The sequence below is a fragment of the Canis lupus genome, chromosome 36 (genome assembly GCF_003254725.2).
Source record: "Canis lupus dingo isolate Sandy chromosome 36, ASM325472v2, whole genome shotgun sequence".
Lineage (NCBI taxonomy): Eukaryota > Metazoa > Chordata > Mammalia > Carnivora > Canidae > Canis > Canis lupus.
In genome coordinates this window covers 20,655,128-20,676,408 of record NC_064278.1, presented here as the reverse complement: position 1 = coordinate 20,676,408, position 21,281 = coordinate 20,655,128, and the positions used below count along the sequence as shown (strand labels likewise).

At 38.5% G+C, this 21,281-nt stretch overlaps 1 long non-coding RNA gene across 1 annotated transcript in view; it reads left to right on the top strand.

Moving 5' to 3' along the window:
• LOC112668157 (uncharacterized) overlaps window positions 1-21,281 on the top strand; it is a 28,475-nt gene that overhangs the window by 3,760 nt on the left and 3,434 nt on the right. Inside the window, exons 3-4 of the long non-coding RNA XR_007408544.1 lie at window positions 12,241-12,312; window positions 20,784-20,954. This is a non-coding gene — a long non-coding RNA (uncharacterized LOC112668157). The remainder of the gene's footprint in view (window positions 1-12,240; window positions 12,313-20,783; window positions 20,955-21,281) is intronic.

Sequence of the window (21,281 nt, the reverse complement as noted above, 5' to 3'; positions counted from 1 at the left end):
GCTGAGGAGCCATTCTTCCTCTCTCTGGCTGTACAGACTATTTTAAATGCTGCTAGCAGCAGTCTAATTAAAATAATTTCTGTCAGAAGTCTGTGAAATATGCAGCCACAGCCCAGCTCAATGTTCTCGAGCAGGAATGACAAATCTCTGCTTAATTGGTACTTAATATGGTAGTACAGGATTAGTAATTCTCCAGGATAAAGGAGATAACAAGTAGAAATCTCTTGCTTGGGGCAGGGAGCCTTGGAAGATGAACAGACCAAATAGTGCTTACCCCCAAACTGTTCCTATCAAAGGTTGTTATTTTGGCCATCATTTATGAAATAAAAGACAATTAATGCACATTTTATGGCTAGCTCTAAGTCCTAATTAAATACAACTATGTACAAAGAATGTGAACAGCCTGACTTACAGAGACCAAAATAAATACTGGCAGAATTATGGTGACCACTGCAGCCTTAGCTCATCTTTTTATCCTATCTTGGGGATAAGAATCTTGGCAGAGGCATAAGCTACTTCTGAGGTACAGCCATTAAGCTGAGACTCCGTGAATTTTAGAAAATTCGGAAAATGTAAAAGACTAGAAGGGAGAAAATCATCCAGAGCACCATTGCTAATAAGTTGAGTGATAAGTTGGGACCACAGCTAACAAGTTGGAATATTTCCTTCCTCTGTGTGTTTGTGTGTGTCTCTGTGTGTATTATTTCCATGGTATCGTTTCTGTGTTTTGCTTATTCTACAAATCGTTGCAGGCCATTTTGTACCTTACTTTTAAAAATTTAATATTCGTAAATGTTCAGGACAAATCTCACCTTTAGTGTTTACATGGTATATTATCAAGTCGAATAGTAGGAGCTAGTATCTATCTTGTGCTATGTGCCAGATGCTATTCTACAGGCTTTGCTTGTGTTAACTAATTAAATCAGTAATAGCCCTATGAGTCAAATACTTTCATCATCTGCATTTTGTAGGTGTGGATACTGATGCACAGAAAGATTGCATTAATTTCTCCAAGGCTACATAAAGTGGTTGGCAGAGGTAACATTTGAACAAGGGCAATCCAACAACAAAAACTATGTCTTTAATTATTCTACTATGCCATCTCTTGAGGCACTACCTCAACTCAACCAGACAATGCCCTTGATCAGAGTCAGTGAAGTTTCTCTGTTAAGAGCCAAATAGTAAATATTCTAGAATTTGTGATCCAAATAAAGTTTCTGTGGCATTTTTTAAGATTACGTTTAAAAAATGTAAAACCCGTTCTTAGCTTACTGGCTGTACAAAAACAGGCCATGGGGCAGATTTGGCTCATAAGCCAATCCCCGCTATACATTAAAAGTGAATAAAACCTAATTGTGTGAGTAGCAATTGAGATCATTAATTAAACATTTTTTTGATACTAGTGAGGCCAAATAATTGATTTGATTGAATTATTCTTATTTCAGCTTGTGATATTAGTATTAGTATATTCATAATGTTAGTATTATGAATATTTGCATAAGCATTTGTGAATACATGTTTATAACAGCACTTGAACTGACTGAAAATATTTAAATTTGCATCAATTTAAAGCAATTGTGATTTTACTTAAGGATGGAATGAATTTGTTCTTGGAAAATCTCACAAAGTTAATAGAAAGTCACAAGTTTACATTTAATCATCAATTTGTGCCTTTTGATGGGCCACATAAAATTCTGGTATGCTCCATTCATTCTTTATGGTAGCAGTTCTCAAATTGTGGCCCTGAAATCACCAGCATTGGCATCATCTGGCATTGTCTTGTTATAAATGCAAATTCTTGGACCCAATTGCAAAAATACTGAGTCCAAAACTCTGGAGATAGAGCATATTAAAAGTTTGAGAACCACTGTTTCAGAAAATTTAGTTCCAAACAAATTATTTTTGAGAACAAAGCTCTGTGTGTGGCTGGACATGCGCACATGTATACACACAAACAGAAGGATTATTTGTGAGCTAAAAATATCTCACATTATACCATATTATGATATATTATGGAGCCACCATATAGATAATACACAAGAATCAGCATGAGCAAAGTTTAGCGCTGCATGCGTATCTTATGCAGGAATATGAATAAATCTATACTGTCACACCTATCTTTTTATATGACACTGTATTGATTTTGTCACAACTATTTCCTGGTTCATTACCTATGCATGCCTTTCTTTATAATATTAAGGGATTTAAGACTTAAATATCTGAAAACTTCTTTTTAAACTGAATGTCCTCCATTATGGAGGACACTATCCCTGAAACTTTAATTGACAAGTTTATTGTAACAAAATGTGTCATTTTAAAATGTCACTCCCAAGATTTAGATTCTGGGTAAAATGGAGAAAGCACATTCTTCTCTGATCTCCATTGGAATACAGGTGTAAAAGCTGGACAGGATGTATGGAGCAGTTGAGGACTCTGAAAAGTAAGCAGTAAATAGAAAATTGCAGAGGAGGACCCAGATTCAAAGTGCCACTGAACTGGTGTGAGTTTACCATGATTGTTTCCCTGCCACATGGCCCCAGAAGCAGGCACAGCTGTAGAAATGCCTGGCACAATCCCAGCTTTCTGACTGAAAGCCTCATAAGAAGAGTCCCTGGAGGGCAGCCCGGGTGGCTCAGCGGTTTAGTGCCTGCCTTCAGTCCAGGGCCTGATCCTGGAGATCTGGGATTGAGTCCCACGTTGGGCTCCCTGCATGGAGCCTGCTTCTCCCTCTGCCTGTGTCTCTGCCTCTCTCTCTCTCTCTCTCTCTGTGTGTCTCTTATGAATAAATAAATAAAATCTTTAAAAAATAAAAAAGAAGAGTCCCTGGAAAACAGAAAGTGCTAGGGAGATTATGGAAAGGGAAGGGTTCATGAAAGCAACCTCATAAAGTCATTTACTAACTCTAAAATTCCGAGATTTGCACGAGTGAATCTCATCCTAGCCAGTATATACAAGACTTCGAAAAGTGAATAGACTTTCAACCAGGTCTCAGACTTACCGTGGGTGGTACACTCATGGCACAGATCTGAATAGCAATGGGCTTTAAAACCTGAACTTACATTAGGACCACAGTCCATAGAAAGTAAGTTGGAACTTATGGCTTGAAAATAAGCAGATCAATTGCCTACTGAAATGAAAATATCAATATTCTTCATAAGTTTTAAATAAGATCCAGTTTCATAGTATAATAGTCACAATTTCCAGACTCCAATCAAAAATTACTTGGCAGGGACGCCTGGGTGGCTCAGTAGCTGAGTGTCTGCCTTCAGCTCAGGGCATGATCCCAGGGTCCTCAGATGGAATCCGGCTTCAGGCTCCCCATGGGGAGCCTGCTTCTCCTTCTGCTTATGCCTCTGCCCCTCTCTCTCCATCTCTCATGAATAAATAAATTTTTAAAATATTTTTTAAAAATTACTTGGCATATGAACAACCAGGATAATTCAACTCATATGGGAAAGGGCAATCAATAAACATCAATGCTAAGATGACATGTAAATTCAAATTATCTGATAAAATTTAAAGTAGGTATTATAAAAATATTCCAACAAGCAATGATAAATTCTCTTAAAGAGAAAAAACTGTGAACAGAAAAACAGAAAATATAAAGAAGAACCTAATGGAAATTTTAGCACTAAAAATACAATAGCTGAAATAAAAAACTCACTGGATGTGTTCAGTTGCAGAATGGAGATGATAACGTACAGTCTGATGTAAAGACTGATCAGTAGAAATTATGCATATTAAACACCGCAGAGAACCAAGATTGAAAAAAGTAACAGAGACTCCGGTATCATGGGAAAATAAAAAGCCTAATATTCATGTCAATTCAGTCCCAGAAGAAGCAAAAGGGGGTGATGCTTAAAAAATTTTGAAGAGATAATGCCTGTAAATTTCCCAAATTTAGTAAGACATAAACCTAAAGATTCAAGAATCTCAGTGAATCTCAAAGGGATGAACTCAAAGAAATCCATGCCTTGACACATCATAACCAAACTGTTGAAAACTAAAGGTGAAGAAAAAATTTTGTAAGCAGCCAAGAAAACCAGGATATTATCTATAGGATCTATAAAGATTAGGTGCTTTATTCAAGTGACTGCAGATTTCTCATCAGAAACCATGGAGACCAGTGGGAGGTGGCATAATAGTGTTCAAGTACGGAAAGGAAAGAATTATCAACACAGAATTCTCTATCTAGAGAAAATATCCTTTAGGAATGAAGTGAAACAAAACATTATTAGATGAAGGAAAACTAAGATAATTTGCTGCTAAAGAACTTTTTCAGAAAGAAAGGAAATCATGTTAGAAGGAAACTTGGAACCTCAGGAACAAGAGAAATACAATAGAAATGGTAAATATCTGGGTACATGTAATAAACTATTCTCTTGAGTTCTTAAAAACTGATGCTTGAAAAGGAAAGATTATAGCATTGTCTGATAGGATTTTCAATGTGTGTAGATGTAATATGTGGCAACTACAACATAAGGGTGGGGAATATAAGAGGATCGATATGGTGGTAAGATTTCTACATTCTATTTGAAATGGTAAAGTACTGAGTCTAAACAGATTATAAAAAGTTAAGTGTATACATTATAATCCTTAGAGCATCCACTAAAAATTTATACAAAGATATATAGTAAAAAACAAAACAATAAATTAAGATGGAATAGTCAAAAATAGTCCAAGTAATCCAAAAGAAAAAAAATAAAAGGATAGACCTAAATCTGAACATCTCAATAATTACATTAAATGTAAATGGTCTACACACATCAATCAAAAAATAGAGATTACTAGAATGGATTAAAAAAATCATGCTCCCCACTAGGTGCTTTCTATAAGAAACACACTTCATATATAGTAATATAGGTAGGTTAAAAGTAAAGGGATATGTGCATATAAATAATAAATGAGAAAAGTAAAATAATAAATGAAAAAGGATATGCCACAAAAACATGAATTAAGATACCACTTCTATCTGCTCTTCCTGGGAAAATATCTGCCATTCAAGAGCCCTGACATGACAATCTGAAGTAAACTCATTTGATTACCTCAGTGAGATTGTTTTGAGTGATCATCAGCTCTGCTTAAGCCTCTTTTTTATTTTTAAGTGGGCTAAATACAAGCTTAGTTAGGAACCAATTAAGTTTTCTTCTGTCATTTCAAAGGAAGCCTCACACTTTAACAAATGTTTTTTTTATAGTGACAAGCACCACAAAGTGCAAAGATCAGTTTTAATTCTAAGGCAAAATCAGTCTGAATACTCACATATAATCTTTTAAACGGGACAAACACATAGTCCCCAAGCTCACATGAGTCCCTAAGTGTTTATTAAATATCATAAATACATCAGATTTGCACATGTGCGCACAGATAGACATGAGTACACAGGCAGGTCACAGCTTCTTGGAAAACCACCCATGTTCTCTTCCTCAGCTATATTATGTAACACATATGGTTCCTGTCAGTAGCACTCATTCAGAGAGATAAAAATCCTGCAACAGCTAAGTTCAGCCCCTCTCCAGTGGCCTTTTCCTTTGATTTCCAAGATATCAAGTGACTATTCACTAAACCCTATAATTGCCAACCTTAGCCAGTCCCACCTCTGAAAGAAGAGGAAAGAAACAATCCATTTAAAAAATCTTTTTCCAGTACACTGTGTAATTACCCTACCTTCATTCTTTCTGGTAGTAGCTTTCTTTGTTAATTTTTTTTAAATAAAAGACATTGAAAGATACATATGTTGATTAACTGTGCATAAAAATTTGAAACATAATTTAGGGACATACGGCATATTTTGTGCTGTTACTATACAGTATTAAACATAATTTGATAGCACAATAATAAATGGTAGTCATGGGCATGGGAAGTTTCTTTCTTAAAAACTTTTACAGATATGAAGATAGCATTGTTTTCTTCAAACCTGGCTTGAATTCAACTTGACACATTGTTCTTTTTCTTTTTTGTTCTTCCTGTCCTTAACTTTTCTTCTGCAATGTGAAAATACAAGGCAGATGTCTTCATCTCACTGGAATGCTTTTAACCTTAATGAAGGGTTGTAATAAATCAGTACTTTCAACCTGCTTTCTATCATCAACACATACACACTATTTGAGATATTAGTCTCTACAGAGATTATTAGAAATAATTAGAACAAGTTAGAATTTACAATTATTAGTTTGTTAATGGAATATAGTTGCTGTTTACTTTTTAAATTTATTTTATTGTTTCGCGTTTTTATTTAAAAATTTTAGTTGTTAACATATAGTTTAATATAGTTTCAGAAGTAGAATTTAGTGATTCATCACTTGCATACAACAGTGCTCATCACAACAGGTGCCCTCCTTAATCCCCACCACCCCTTTATTATATTTAATTTGCAGAAAATTATCTTGGTAATGCATGTAGATAGTGAAGTTATTGGACAAGATCTTTTTTTAAAAAAAAGCCCTCAATGATTCATTTTTATCCTAGAGTATGTGTGGTATATGTATGCATATTTATACACACAGAGAGGGATCCCTGGGTGGCGCAGTGGTTTGGCGCCTGCCTTTGGCCCAGGGCGCGATCCTGGAGACCTGGGATCGAATCCCACGTCAGGCTCCCGGTGCATGGAGCCTTCTTCTCCCTCTGCCTGTGTTTCTGCCTCTCTCTCTCTCACTGTGTGCCTATCATAAATAAATAAAAAATTTTAAAAAAGCGCTAACTTTAAAAAAAAAAGTACACACAGAGATACACTCATAAAAAGGACTATTAAGGTATAATAATAATAATAATAATTGAGTGATTTTTAAGTTACTTGTATAGATCATACCAATTTACAAACATAGGAAATGAAGAACTTTTTCATTTTAAAACTTTCCTGATTACTATTATAAAATTAGAATTTATCTTTTCTTGACCAGAAAAGGTATTTCATTATTTCATTTTGTATTTTTTATTTTTTTATTTACCTGAGATTCGAAGATGACAGTACTTCAATAAACAAATAAACAAAAAACAAAATTCAGTACTCTGAACTCCTCTCATTAATACACAGAAGAAAAATAACCTGCAAAACTACAGCCCAAAAAGAGAGAGATGGTAAAAATAACCTCATAAAAATGTGATGTCTTGGTGACCTATTTTAAATGGATGAAATTTGGTGATAGTGAAACAAATTGCTATTTTCCGAGATCACATGAATAAGATGCAGCTGGAATTCATGCTAAAACCCTCAGCTAACAATAGCTGCATCTGAAGATGTGATGGATTTGAATAAGCTTTGCAGTATACTAAGCTTAGATAAATTTTTCTGATGGTGACATCCATAAGAAAATTTTATAAGTCAGACTAACTACCTATCTTGATTCCCAAATGTTTAAAAAAGCTGTTCTGACTTCCAATGAATCAAATCTACTCATTCACCTTTCAAGAGGCCATAAAGTTTCATGCATGAAACTCTGGATCGGGAATTAAGAGATTTAGGTTATGAGCCTCCTTCTTGGAAGAGGGGAGCTAGGCCACCCCAATTCTGTCGCATCCTTCTGCCACATGGGTGATCTCTTACATGAGTGAATAGGTTGTAAAAGCCTTTTAAATATTTGAGTCCACAGAGTGATGGTGTTCAAAGACTCAGTTTCCAAAATCAGCTCTGCCACTTGGGTGATATAAAGAAAATCACCTGCCTTGCCAAACTTCCATTTTCTTATTTTTAAAATGGGGCTGAAAGTATTCCTAGGATGTGTGTGCAATTGCTTGTGACCAGCAAGTCATATTCGGCTTTCTACGCAGGCTGTGCTGGATATTGTAGATGCTGTTGGTGGCTTGATCTTTATTGGCCTGCCTGACCTTTAGCATTTGAAACTTGCTCTTTCCCTTTACGACTTCCTTTCCAACACAACACACATTTTTCTGATCATAATTCCAGGCAATGTTGGATGGGATCTCAAAACTAATCTGGAAGCTGATCAGTTTGAGAAACAGGCCCAGAGAGGAAGCCAGAATCTCTTAAGGAATCAGGATTTGAATTCAGGTCTTTATACCACTGGTGTAATTCTCTTCTCTCTTTTACCCACTGATTCATTCATTCTGTAAATATTTACTGAGCACCTGTTATGTGCTAGACACAAGGCTACTGTAATCTTTCTTTCAAAATGTAGTCTGTAAAAGTATTAGACCATCTTTAAATGCTGGCATCGATGGCAGAGTTAAGATTCTGGTCATAATTTAATCATTATTTAAATCACAGTTTTACTTGGGGCACCTGGGTGGCTCAGTCGGTCAAGTGTCTGCCTTCGGCTCAGGTCGTGACCCGGGGCCCCTGGGATCAAGCCCCTAGTCCTGCTCCCTGCTTAGCAAGGAGCCTGCTTCTCCCTCTCCTGTTCCCTCTGCTTCTGCATGTGCTCTCTCTCTGTCAAATAAGTAAATAAATAAAGTTTTTTTAAAAAGTAAATCACAGTTTTACAGTGATACTGGTACTTTTCTATGATTGTCGTTGTCACTGTTATTATTGCTAAGGAAGCCTTCCTTTAAGTGGTTGCTGAGAAGGACGTCCAAGGTAGAGCTCAGGTAAAAGCAGGCCTGTTCTGGGTGAAGCAGAAATACTGAAATTCTGAAGCACCTTAGCCAAACTCCTAGAGTTTCAGTGGTATCAGAGTCTGAGAACCATGGCTTTGCATGATTCTCTTCTTGGGCTTCACTTAAAGGTTTCGTCTCTAGATAGAATGTAGAAAAGTATTTACTCTTATTTCAAGGAGCCAGAGAAGCTTAAATCAGCCCCCAAAAAGTTAAACTGGTTTCTTTCCAACATTGTGCCAATATCCTTGAGATACGGGGGAATAAGAAATTTATATTTCCTTATTTGGGAAGATGCTTTCTTTAGGTATCGGTATGTTACTTTGGCTCTGATTGGCTACCATTCTGTGAAAACACAGGCTTGTATTTCACTATACACTATTGTATTCACACTCTAGAGTAAGACTGTTCTAACTCCAAATCAGTGAGGTTGTTCATTGGCCTGGTTATAGTCTATAATAATGTTCCAACTATATTAACAAACATCATCAGAGCATATTTTTATAGCTCCAAAGTCTTCCTTTCTCCCAGGAGCGTAGGTGGTGGAATTGATGTTTTGATGAAGTTCTTCATCACTAAAAATTCCCTGTTCAGTGAAGACTATTGAATTAGGAACACACACGGGCTAATTATGATGAGCAAATGAAAATACAAAAAAATACGTATTAATAAATCTTACGGAATCTGAAGCAGCTGTATTTGTCTAGGTTAAGAAGAGGCATATGACACTGAGGAGGGCACTTGATGGGATGAGCACTGGGTGTTGTTCTATATGTTGGCAAATTGAACTCCAATAAAAAATAAATTTAAAAAAGAGGCATATGACATGCAATAGGCTGAGTATTTTAAATTGAAGGGTTTTGGCAAAGGGTTACGTTTAGAACACAGGAAAATATAGTGATATCAGTTTCTTTTATAAAGAATAGACATAATAGAAGAAAACCTTCTTTTGAAAATAATAGAGTTTGGAATGTCCATCAATCCAATCCACTTTTTGCACATTTTCATGCAATCCATAGACCAAATGGCTTTCAGTTGTCTCTAGGATTAACTCTGGTTTCCATACACCGTGGACTAAGCCCATTTCTATCAACTACTCTGGAGGCCTGTAACCAACATTTATGTTTATATTTGGGTTATAAAACATAATTTTGCTATAACTATACCTGTTTCCTAGATTATTATTATTATTAAAGCTCTAGTTTCTTCTTTGTGCTCAATGAACTACATCAACTGATCTAATCCTTAGGATTTTTCACACAAAATTATTTCTTTTGCTTGTTCACAAGAAGAAAAGAAAGGAAGGCAGTATTTTTTGCTCTGTGTGGCTCTACAAGCAAATTATGTAGAATTAAAGCAGTTTGCCCTGTAGTCTATTACATAGGCATAACTAGATAATGAAGAGCTGATGCCATAAAACCACACTGTTTTTATCCAAAATAGATATCGTATTTGAAGAAGTGATTTTGCTTTATTTTAGTATATTTGAGGTAAAACCTGACTAGTTTATGTTTCCCTATTTTATTCATACATGATATATGTGGGAAAGAAAAATGATTGATCATTCCAAGTGCTTTCTAAAAATAAAAAGCTGGGATTTCATTTTTCAAATCTCTGCTTAAAGATAAAGGAGTCCCCTAAGAGTTTAGGGTAGATACCTTTATCCCAGGAGTCCAGCCCAATTTCTAAATATTTTCTCTGTGGTTTTAAGGATCAGAGTCATTCTTCACAAGAACAAGCCATTCTTGATTGCAGATGAGGAGCATATTCTTGCCAAAGGGGAACCCCAGGCCACCATGCAAAGGATACACCAAGTAGGGCAGTACTATGAAACACCTCAACAGGATTTTTTTATTTGTTAGGTCCCTTTCACATACTATAATACAGTGTTCCAAATGCTAGTTACAACTGAAAATGAATAAAAATAAAGAGCACACTCCCCACCCCCCATTATAAGTCTGTTACAAGGAAAACACTATATCCTAAAGAAGCAGATTGAGGAGACTGTGTTTACTTTTTCCTCACCCTGCTCTCCTACCATTTCTCTTTCCTTTATGACAACCTTACCAAAATGCAACAGAGCAAAATACAAAGCCTGAGGTAGAGATGGAAATGAATAGAAAGGTGACTGAGCAACTACGTCCTTTCATCCCCTATCTGCTGGACACCCAGATAAAGAGGAGCCCTGCTTTTCTGGTATAGAAATAAGAGCTCACCAAAAAATACTAAAAAAAAAGAAAAAAATCAGAAATGCCATACTGTGTGAATGTAAATTGGTGCCTTTCCGGAGGAGTAATTGCATAGGTTATTTTGCAAACACTTGGTATCAACATGGCCAGTGCTAGGAATTTCTCCTAAAGACAACAACCATGGATGCATACCAAGAGTTAACTACAAATGTGTTCATTGCAGCATTATTTATAATGGTGTAAACCTGGAAACAATTTCAATTCCCAGCATACTGGTTTGGTTAAGGAATGGCATAATCATCATTAAATGATACTATCAAAGAATATTTAACAAAATGAAAAGATTTTATAATATATTGATAAGTGACAAGAACAGATAACATCAAAAATTATGTGTGTGTAAAACAAATGTTGGAAGGCTCTACACTAAACTGTTAACAGTATATATCTCTGTGTTGTGATATTTGGGGTTATCTGTCTATTTCTAGATGTTCTACAACAAATACGAATTACTTTGATAATGAGAAAATCTGCTTTTTAAAATATTGGAAAAAGAGAGGTGCCCCAAAGAGATGAAATGGCTTTGCAGAAATTGACTGAATGATTAACTGTTGAGAAATCTGCATTGTGCCTTCAGATTTTAAATGCAATCCAAAATAAAAAATGATTTCTTTGTAGAAAGGCTTAATTGTCTCTTTAGGAAAACTGTCTTCAGCTTGGCAATGTAGCAGCCTATACATTCCCATGTTTTACTTGTATTCTTTTTTTCCCCAAAGTTCAGATTTATAGTACCTGCTGTTGCTTTTAATGTTGTAGTCGCTCCTAATTTCTGCAGCACGGTGAAATTCCACCAGTCTCCATTCCACAATTTGCCCTCAGCAACAAGCAGTCTGGGAGACATAAAACCAAGAAATTTTCTAAGGGCAGGTAGCAGACACTTTTATTAAATATGAAATACCAAAGCTACCCCAAGCCAGAGGGTATTTACTAAAAAGGTTGCAAGTAAGCAGCAGATAATTTTAAGCTACTCAGATTGGGCAACTTTTGAAGTTGGATATAAGCCCTTTCAGTCAAAGAGGGCTTTGAAAAGAATCGTGAACCATCCTTCCCATAGAACCACAACTGTCCATCTGGAAGAGAATGTGGATTTGACCTTTGAATAAAAACCATGAGATGAAAAAGCATAATACAGAATTTTATTTTGTTTTGCCGAAACCTGACAGGCATTGTAAAAAGACCGTTAAAGGCACAGGCGATGGAGGCCCCCCCATCCCTCACATACTAGCTATGTGAGCTTGTGGGAGTTTTAATCTCTCCCTGCCTCAATTTCCTCAGCTGTAGAAGGGTTATTAAAATGCGCTAGACTCGTAGGGTTAAGATAATAGTTAAATAAAACAGTTTTTGTACTTTGCATATATTTGACAAATGGAAAATGATCTATAAGGATTACCGTTTTTATTTTGTAATTCTTATATTATTTTATTATTTTCATTTGGTTCAGTCCCATCAACAGTGAAGGGAGTCATTCTTCGGACTTTGAGAAAGAAAGGAAATTCTTCAGAAATGTTTAGAGGTAAATTCCAAAATCTATTTCAGATTTATAAATATAGACCCAACTGAGTTTTGGCTACAATCCATGGCTTCCACTCATAATTGCAATTCATAACTTCCCAACTGCTCTTTGCTTCAAATTACATTCCTACATAGCTATTCTGAAATGCATATGTGTGATAGAAACAACTGACTGCCTCTTTAGAGTGGGAAGATGTAGGGCAGTCATGAGTAGTGCTTAAGATAAACGGCCCTTTAAAACAAAAAAGGGCTTGTGTGTTCCTCTAGTTTTTGAACACTGTCAATTAGCAGTGATTTCTTCACTTCCTGTTAATCTCACTGTGGTCAGGGGGATGAACATACCATTAACTGTTCTGAAAATAACTTCTACGCTGCAGAGAAATCCTACTTAATCTTAATCACGATACCCACCTTTGCCATTACTTCATCAAATCACCATCCCCTAAAGGAACAATGAACACCTTAGGATGTCTCCTGAGTTCTGCTCCACTGAGCACGATACAGGTTGCTACCAATTTTTGCGTGCAAACTAAACCATTCACTCTGTTAACTAGTCCTGCTGAGAGTCAAAAACGTAGTGATCTTTACATTATGCTCATCATTCATATTTGAACATGGAAGTCCATATATGACCATTAGACCCCAAATACTATCACTAACATATGTTATAATAGCAAAGAGAAGCATGGGGAGTGCAGATAATACAATAAATGGATTGCATTTTTGAACACAAAAAAAGTAAAAGATGGGTGCCTGGGTGGCTGAGTCAGTTAAGTGTCTACTCTTGATTTCAGCTCAGGTCATGATCTCAGGGTCATGAGATGGAGCCGCAAGTTGGACTCCTGCTGGGCATAAAGCCTGCTTAAGATTCTCTCTCTCCCTCTCCCTCTGCACCCCTGCCCACTTGCCTACATGCTCTCTCTGTCTCCCTAAAACAATAAATATAAAAAAGTAAAAGACAATTTACTGCAAACACTAGCCTCCACAAAGCATTAATGGGACCATCAATCCATTTGCTAATTGTCCAAGTATCACAGACACTTAGACCCATAAGGTACATTAAAATAATTCCAATTTTCTTTTTTTTCTTTTTCCAATTTTCTTCATTAGAAAAAAACGCTCCCCTTATACACTTTATTAAGAAAACACCTCCACGGCAAAGGCTCTAAAGAAAGGATACCAGACTTTAAAAAGTAATTAATAGGGATCCCTGGGTGGCGCAGCAGTTTGGCGCCTGCCTTTGGCCCAGGGCGCGATCCTGGAGACCCGGGATCGAATCCCACATCGGGCTCCCGGTGCATGGAGCCTGCTTCTCCCTCTGCCTGTGTCTCTGCCTCTCTCTCTCTCTGTGTGTGACTATCATAAATAAATAAAGAAAAAAAATATTTAAAAAAAAAGTAATTAATATATGCCTGGACTACATTTTAAGTATGAGACATGTCTGGTCAATATAACATAAAACAAGTAATGCTGAAATGAAAACACTGGCCACAGGAATGCAGAGTTATCTGCTACTTTGTCAAAACCTAATCATGGAACAGAGGCAAAGGATCTCCTTTGCTCAAAGGATCAAGCTCTGAGAGGCTCAAGGCAAAAGAAGGTCTTAAAATTAGGCACCATGAAGGCAAGAGGGGGGCCGGTCTGTGCTTGCTTTTGGGCTCTGTGTCCCACAATGGTACACAGTAGGCATTCGATACCTGTTGAATAGATGAGTGAATGAAGAAAGATTGGAAGAGAATATCATAAATGCCCTGTATGTTACTAATAGTGTGTGTTTACGTGTGCGTTATTCTAGCAACTTCAGGTGAACGCTGGCACCCTGAGTAAGCAAACTTGGTAAGCAAAACTCTTTGCAGAGGATGGTTTCCTGACAGTTCTTACTCCTGCCAAGCACCATCACTTAGCAACAGAAAGTGGAGGAACTACGTATTGCCTGGCTTTGTTTCTTCTGGCACTCAGGACATCTTGGCTGCTACCTAGGAATTACACAAAAAAGTAAAATGCTGATGCCTAAGTTAGCAATGAATTCATGTAAACAGGAAAAAAAATATTTATCGTTTAAATAAATCACAAAATTGGACCAAGGCCTTGAGAAGGTTAAAGTTTCAGTGTAAATGGCAACAGTCCAAACAGTTCTACATTCTTAAGTGTACTTGCGAAAGATCTTTTGTGAAATGGACACTAGGGAATCATAGCATCAAAAAGGGAATGAAGGGGGATCCCTGGGTGGCGCAGCGGTTTGGCGCCTGCCTTTGGCCCAGGGCGCGATCCTGGAGACCCGGGATCGAATCCCACATCGGGCTCCCAGTGCATGGAGCCTGCTTCTCCCTCTGCCTGTCTCTGCGCCTCTCTCTCTCTCTGTGACTATCATAAATAAATAAAATTTAAAAAAAAAAAAAAAAAAAAAAAAAAAAAAAGGGAATGAAGGGACTCGGTACGGTATGACCACAAAGCCCATGTAGTTGGGGGACTTTTTTGAAAAATTTGACAAGACAATCTCTATTTCTCTATTTCTCTATTTACACAAATATATGTAAAATGTTAGCCATAAACCATAAATCTTACCATTGCTGTTGTATATTCTTGCTGGCTCTGTTACTTTTTGGTATTTAAAAAGAGTATGACTATGAACAAGAATTGGAGATATTGTTTCATATGTTCTTTTTGGCCTCAGGTCATTATTTGATACATAAATCAGAAACAGGAGCTCAGTCTTACTATTAGATTGCATGCACTATAGCAGAACCAAAAGAAAGCACCAGATTTTCAGGATTTGGATTATTATGAAAGTCATAATTCTGCTCCAGGCAAGGTTTTGGCTTTTTCATTTTTGTTTGTTTGGGGCTATGGTACTTCTGCTATATAAAATATTTTTTTGAATATGATTTTATAGAAAATATCTGTTGCAATAGTTTACCAACCATCCCTGGAATCAAAACTTAATATTTTTAAGTTTCTCTATTTCAATTCTTTGATACAGTGATTTTCAAGCACCGGCTACATGCCTCACACTATGCCAGGTCCTGTTAGAGATGCAAAAGAAATGCATTCAATAGCTCTTGCCTTCTGAAAGCTCACATCAGATGAAGATATAAAATCAAGTGCCAAGTGCTGAAATGTGCACGATGAGCTGTGCAGGCCACAAAAAATCAGATGAGGGGTGTGTGTGGAGGACAAAGCAGCAACTGGTGAGAGATATGAAGCTGAGAAAGGGCTCAGAGAGGTGGGGTGAGGAGGTCTTCTGGGCATTGAGCTGCAGGTACAAAAATGTGCCAGTAGGAATATCAGGCAAAATAAAATGGAGTAGAACTCTCTTTTGGGGAATTTCAAAATGACCTGATAGCTACCCTTTATTGACTCTTTGTTAAGGACCAGGCTGACTTGACTTGCATCATTTAATTTAAACCTAAAAAAAAGGAGGTAAGATACTATTATTATCCCCATTTTCCAGATGAGGAACCTGAACCTAGGACTGCAGGTAACTGCTGCACAGCTCGTAAGCAATGCGGGCTGAAGTGAACCCAGGCAATGCAGGTCCCAAGCCACATGTTCTACATTACATTGATCCAGGGAGTTCCACACGGGGTATTACTGGGAAGAAAGATAGGCTTAGGCTAATGTTAGTGACACAGGCTTCACTGCAGGGAAACTGTCCAGAGCTTGGAAACAGAATTTCCCAGACTCCGTACTACCCTAGGTCCTGAAGACCATCTTTCCATGGAGTCCTCATTCTAGACAACGTGCTCATGCTCACGAACAGTGCAGGGGGAAGTATCTCTTTGATCAGAGAATCTGCTGTTACCAGGCAGTTCAAGAGAGGCATCCAAATTCCACACAAGAAGTCAGCCCAAGAAGTCGAGCCCTGGGCCAGTCACTTGACCTTTCTTGATCTCCGTTTCCTCATCCTAATTGAGGGGTAGGGACTTGGGTGATCTCTAGGGTCTGTTTGGAAATTCTGCAAGTATTTTATAAATGTCGCTAACCATTTCAGAGAAACATTAGAATTCCAGAAATGGAAATGTCAACGGAATAATGAGGAGCAGACACCATGTGGAAACTCTGTCATGATCGTTCTTGAAAAATAAGCCTTCTTTGTTTCATTAGCGACACAGGAAGACAAGTACCCCAAAGACTTCCTTTAACAACTTGAAAGTCTCTCTCAAAAGACAAATGCTAAAGAATTGAGGTGTATTGTATGAAAAATGGGAAATGTGTATTTAATATCAATTTTTTTGGTCATAAAAACACGGTAGCCTCATACCTCAATTAATCTAAATATTCAAGAGAATGAAATACGTTTTACTGAAGCATGCTGGAGGCCAACAGTATCATTAACTAATTGATCTCTGGCTTAGGCAAGTGATGAATCAACCTAAAATATCTATTTCCTGACTGTTTATGTTTAAACACCACCATTTCCTAAGGAGAAACTTGCAAATGAAGCACTCCCTCATTTAACAGGAACATTCTGAAAACAAGGCCTTGAAGAGCTCTCGGTGAATTCCCAAGCATATCATATAATGATTTTAGTTTCCTCAGCCCCGGCATTTTCATGTCCTGTGATAAAAGTGAGAAGAGGTGAAAGGTTCATGTGTTTTCATTTATCCTTTTTTCATTTACTCTTTAGAATATCTTCCTGATTTTATCTTTGTCTGTTCGGTGATTGTTCCTGCAAAGGGAGAGCATGTATTTTTGCTCTGCAGATTTTTTTTTCAGATAGCTTTTTAAATTTTTTATGTATTAAGCTATAATTTACAAACAGTATAATGCACAAATCTTAAGTATACAGCCCAGTGATTTTTTTTCCCATATTATGTATCAAGTTAACCACTGCCCAGATTAGGATATAAAACATTTTCATCACCCGGAGAGTTCCCTCGTGCACCTTACTAGTCAATAGCCCTCGCCCCTGTCCTTGAAATCCGTATAAATGGAATCACACGTTATGGACTCTTTTGTGTCTGACTGCTTTCACGCACTATAACATCTTTTGGGATTCTTCTGTGTCGTGTACACACCCTCACCCCTCTACCATCAGGTAGTCCGTTCTTCTTCTTGCTGAATGCAGGGATATAGGACAGTCTGGATACCCATTCGCCTGTCGATGGGCATTTGGGCTGTCACCAGGCCTAGGCCTATTAGGAGCAAAGCTGTAATGAATAACCTTATACGAGTCCTCTTGTGGACATGTGCCCTTGCTTCTTCTGCACGTAGCCCCAGAAGTAGAACCGATTGTCACGGGGTAGGCATGTGTTGACCTTATGTATTTTATGAACACTGTTGGAGAGTTGCCGCATTGAACATCGGTTGTGGGGATACATAGAGCTGAGATCTGTGGGTAGGAAAAAAGGGGAATCCTGGGCACACTCTTGGTAATATCCCAGATCCAGCATTTAAACAGTTACTAAGTAGATGATCCAGCAGCTTTTCAGCAGTTAGCGGTTCACACAGAGAGGATGAATGCACCTTTTACATCCTTCATGGATGCTGAGGAAATCCTGCCCCTCTACCATCAGGGAGATTGTTCTCTGGAGACCAGGTGATGTTTCAGAACTCAGATTTCCTAGCAGGAAATGTGTCACAAAACAAATCCTAGCATATGAGAATCCCGGGCAAGGCCACACTGACATCTCCTCTGACCACTCAGGCTTCCACAGAAGTTGATAACCCCTCACGTCTAAGACTTCCCTGTGTCCCTGAACCAAGCGGTAGGCTTTGGCCTCAGGAAGTGTTAGTCATTTTAAAACCCATCTCCCTCTATTCAGATAATCATCTTTCCTCTGATTTATAGTGGCCGGCCTGCAGGTGTTGAAAAGGTGTCTTCATTTAGCCAGAGAGCAATAATCCCAGAAAGTATATCTCCACAGCCACATCGCCCTCCCCCGTTTCCCACCATCAAAGCCAGCCAGTTCCCCAGTCCCTCCAGCTGTGAATCTGCACCGTGCCTTGGGTCATATTTGTGTCATCGGTAGCACACTCTTATAATTCTGCCCCCAAGTTGAAAGGAGAAAAATCCCCACAGGGATCAAGGAGAGTGTCTCCTTACACAAATCTTTTTTCTGATAAGAGGTGACCCATAGCCAGAACCAGAGATTTATATATGCATTTTGACATAAATCTGCATCTGTAATTATGAGTCATAACGATCTTTATAGGCTGCACTAAATTGGTGAAGAAGAGTTACTGTTATTGACAAAGCATTGACCTGAACATTAGTGGAGGAAGAGCTAATTATTTTTTTTTTTCCTGAGGAGTGAGACTTCTTTTCTAGTTGTGAATCACTTTGAACCCGGGCCTTCGTTAAGTATCTTTCACATCGAAAATAAGCGTCACTGAGCCTCCCATACTCATCCTGTATCTTTACCTAGTTACAGTTGTACGGAAATCTCCAAACACATTCTAGAAGCCTTTTGATCATTTCCAAGACAGTGATCAGGGTATGGGAGGTGGTGGCTGAAGAGGCCAATCTATATTTTGTGAAAGCAGGTTATCTGTGAGATGTGCTCCCATGTCTCAAAGACCGAAGCCTATTTTTAGCTGGACATGCTGGGATTCAAGTGCGGATCCACCATTAGTGTTAATAGAGCTCTGGGCGGCTGACTGCTGTGTAGTCAGCCCAGAAAATGTACTCTTTGGAGCAGTGGAAGGTTAAAGCGAGCTTTAAATCACAGCCTTATCATACTTGCATGTTATTGGCAAGTCTGCCTAAAAATAGAATCTCATTACTTTAATTCTACAGTATTCTTAGGTGAGCCAACCTTTATTATTAATAACAGCATTTCACATTTATATAGCACTGTCTGCTTAAGAGAACTTCACAAATTATACGCATAAAACTTTCCTACCTTAATGTAACAAGCGATGGGTTAAGAGGGCAGGAGCGAGGTGGTAAGTAGTGGCTCCCACTCTCTATCCAGACAGGAGGACTAAAGAAATTGTCACCAGGTGGCTCTCAACAAAGCCACTCTTTGAAGTTGGGCCATTTTAATTCTTTGAAAGTATGTTGCGTTTCTCATCGATGATTTGCAAGGTCCTGGGGACGCTCACAGTCACCTCAAGAATAATAGGCTGCTTCTATAGTACATTTTGTGTTTATCTATTCGGGTCTTAGCCGAATTTTGAAAACGAGGTGGACAACAACAAAAAAACCCTCCCCCCGCCTGCCACCTTCCCCCAACTAACAGGAGGTTTCTGAGGTGCCCTTTCTGAGGGTTCCCATATCCAGCTTAGGAACCCAAATCCAGCTATTTAGGATGGAAGGAGGAGGATATTGTTTCATTCTCCTTCCATTTAAGCTTACGCCAATTCCTTACCAAATTGCCTAGATTAGTTAGTAGAGCCAGTAACCATGTTTTCTGGGTAAATGCCATGTGGATGCTCCTTTGGGGCATGAAGTGGTGTTGTCGGCAACAGTCTAGTTCAACGACGTAGCTTAACAATGTGACTATGTATGAGTGTGTTTATAAGAAAGAGGGACACAGAGCTGTGCGGTGGTGATAAGTATTCTCACAGCCTGCAATTCAGGAATGGGATAAGAATCTCTATACAGTTAGTGCATTTTACTGAGAGCGCATGTCATCTAAAGAAGCTGTCAGGCAAGTCAACACTTCCACAGTAATGACCAGAGAAGGGCCTTCTTGGAGTCAAACACTGAATGGGCATGAAAACACTGAATAAGACATAGTCTCTATCCTGCAGCCGCTTGCAGTCTAATAAGGGAATGATAAGCAAAAGGGAATTTCTTCTATTTAAAAAAATTTTCATTTATTTACTTGAGAGAAAGAGAGAGCGAGCACGAGTAGGGAGTGGAGCAGAGGGAGAGAATTTCCAAGCAGATTCCCTGCAGAGTGGGTAGCCCAATGCAGGGCTCGATCCCGTGACCCATGAGATCATGACCTGAGCCAGAACCAAGAGTCTGGCACTTAACTGACTGAGCCACCCAGGTGCCCCTAGGGAACCCAAATGGGTGGGAAAAGCACTTGGACAAGGACAGAGTACACGGGCATGGATAGGAGCCCATAGGAGAGGAGCATGACCAGATCTTGGGTGGTCGGGGAGTGCTTCCTGGAAGAGATGGCATTTAAGGTAGCCAGGCAACAAAGGAAGGAACGAGGAGAAGGGCTCTAAAGGAAGAGGAATCAGTCTTCAGACTACTACAGACTCTAGTCTTCAAGGCAAAGAGAGCAATATGATCCTAGCACTGAAAATGGGTAAGACCAGGGTGTATCTCATGAGGAGCAAATAGTGGCCACTGGAGGAAGGTGGACAAGACCGAATGGGCTGTGTGTGCCCCACCAAGGAGCTTGGGCTTTATTCTGAGAGCAATGGGAGTTCACAAAATAGTCTTTTAATAGGAAACGACTCTATTGTGAAGTAAAGCAGTTAAGATAGCTCACTTTGCTTGTATTTGTACTTTTGAAGCTAGCCTGCAGCTTTTCCCCCCTTACTTTCCTTTTTCTTATCTCCATACAGACTGTCCCAGGATACTTATATCTCAACATTGAGTCAAAGTTAGCACACCAGGTCTTCCTGTGAACTCAGAAGTAAAAATCAATGGAAAGACACCCCCCCCCCCCACAAGACAGTGGTTAATACCCGGATACATTCATACTCCCAGCTGTTTTTACGACACCAGTCTCAGAGGTAAATCCTACAAAATGTCACTGAGTCTTGTGCTCTTTAGATGGACTAAGGCGTGGGAAGAGGGACAAAAGAGAATTGCACAGAAAAAGGGCATTTCTCTCACGTTGACCATGATAAATATGCTTGTTCAGGAAAGAAAAGGTGAACTAGAAAGCTCAGGAGTCTGATCTGGACAGGAATGTATATGTTTTTGTGGTTCGCAGATGGAGAAATGCTGCAGGAAAGGCCAGCCCATTGGCACTGTGAACTCCAGTGCCTGACAATGTTTGCAGAGAGTTGGCTGTTTCCATTCTGCAAAGCTTGCAGACCCAAGGGGTCTTGCTGACC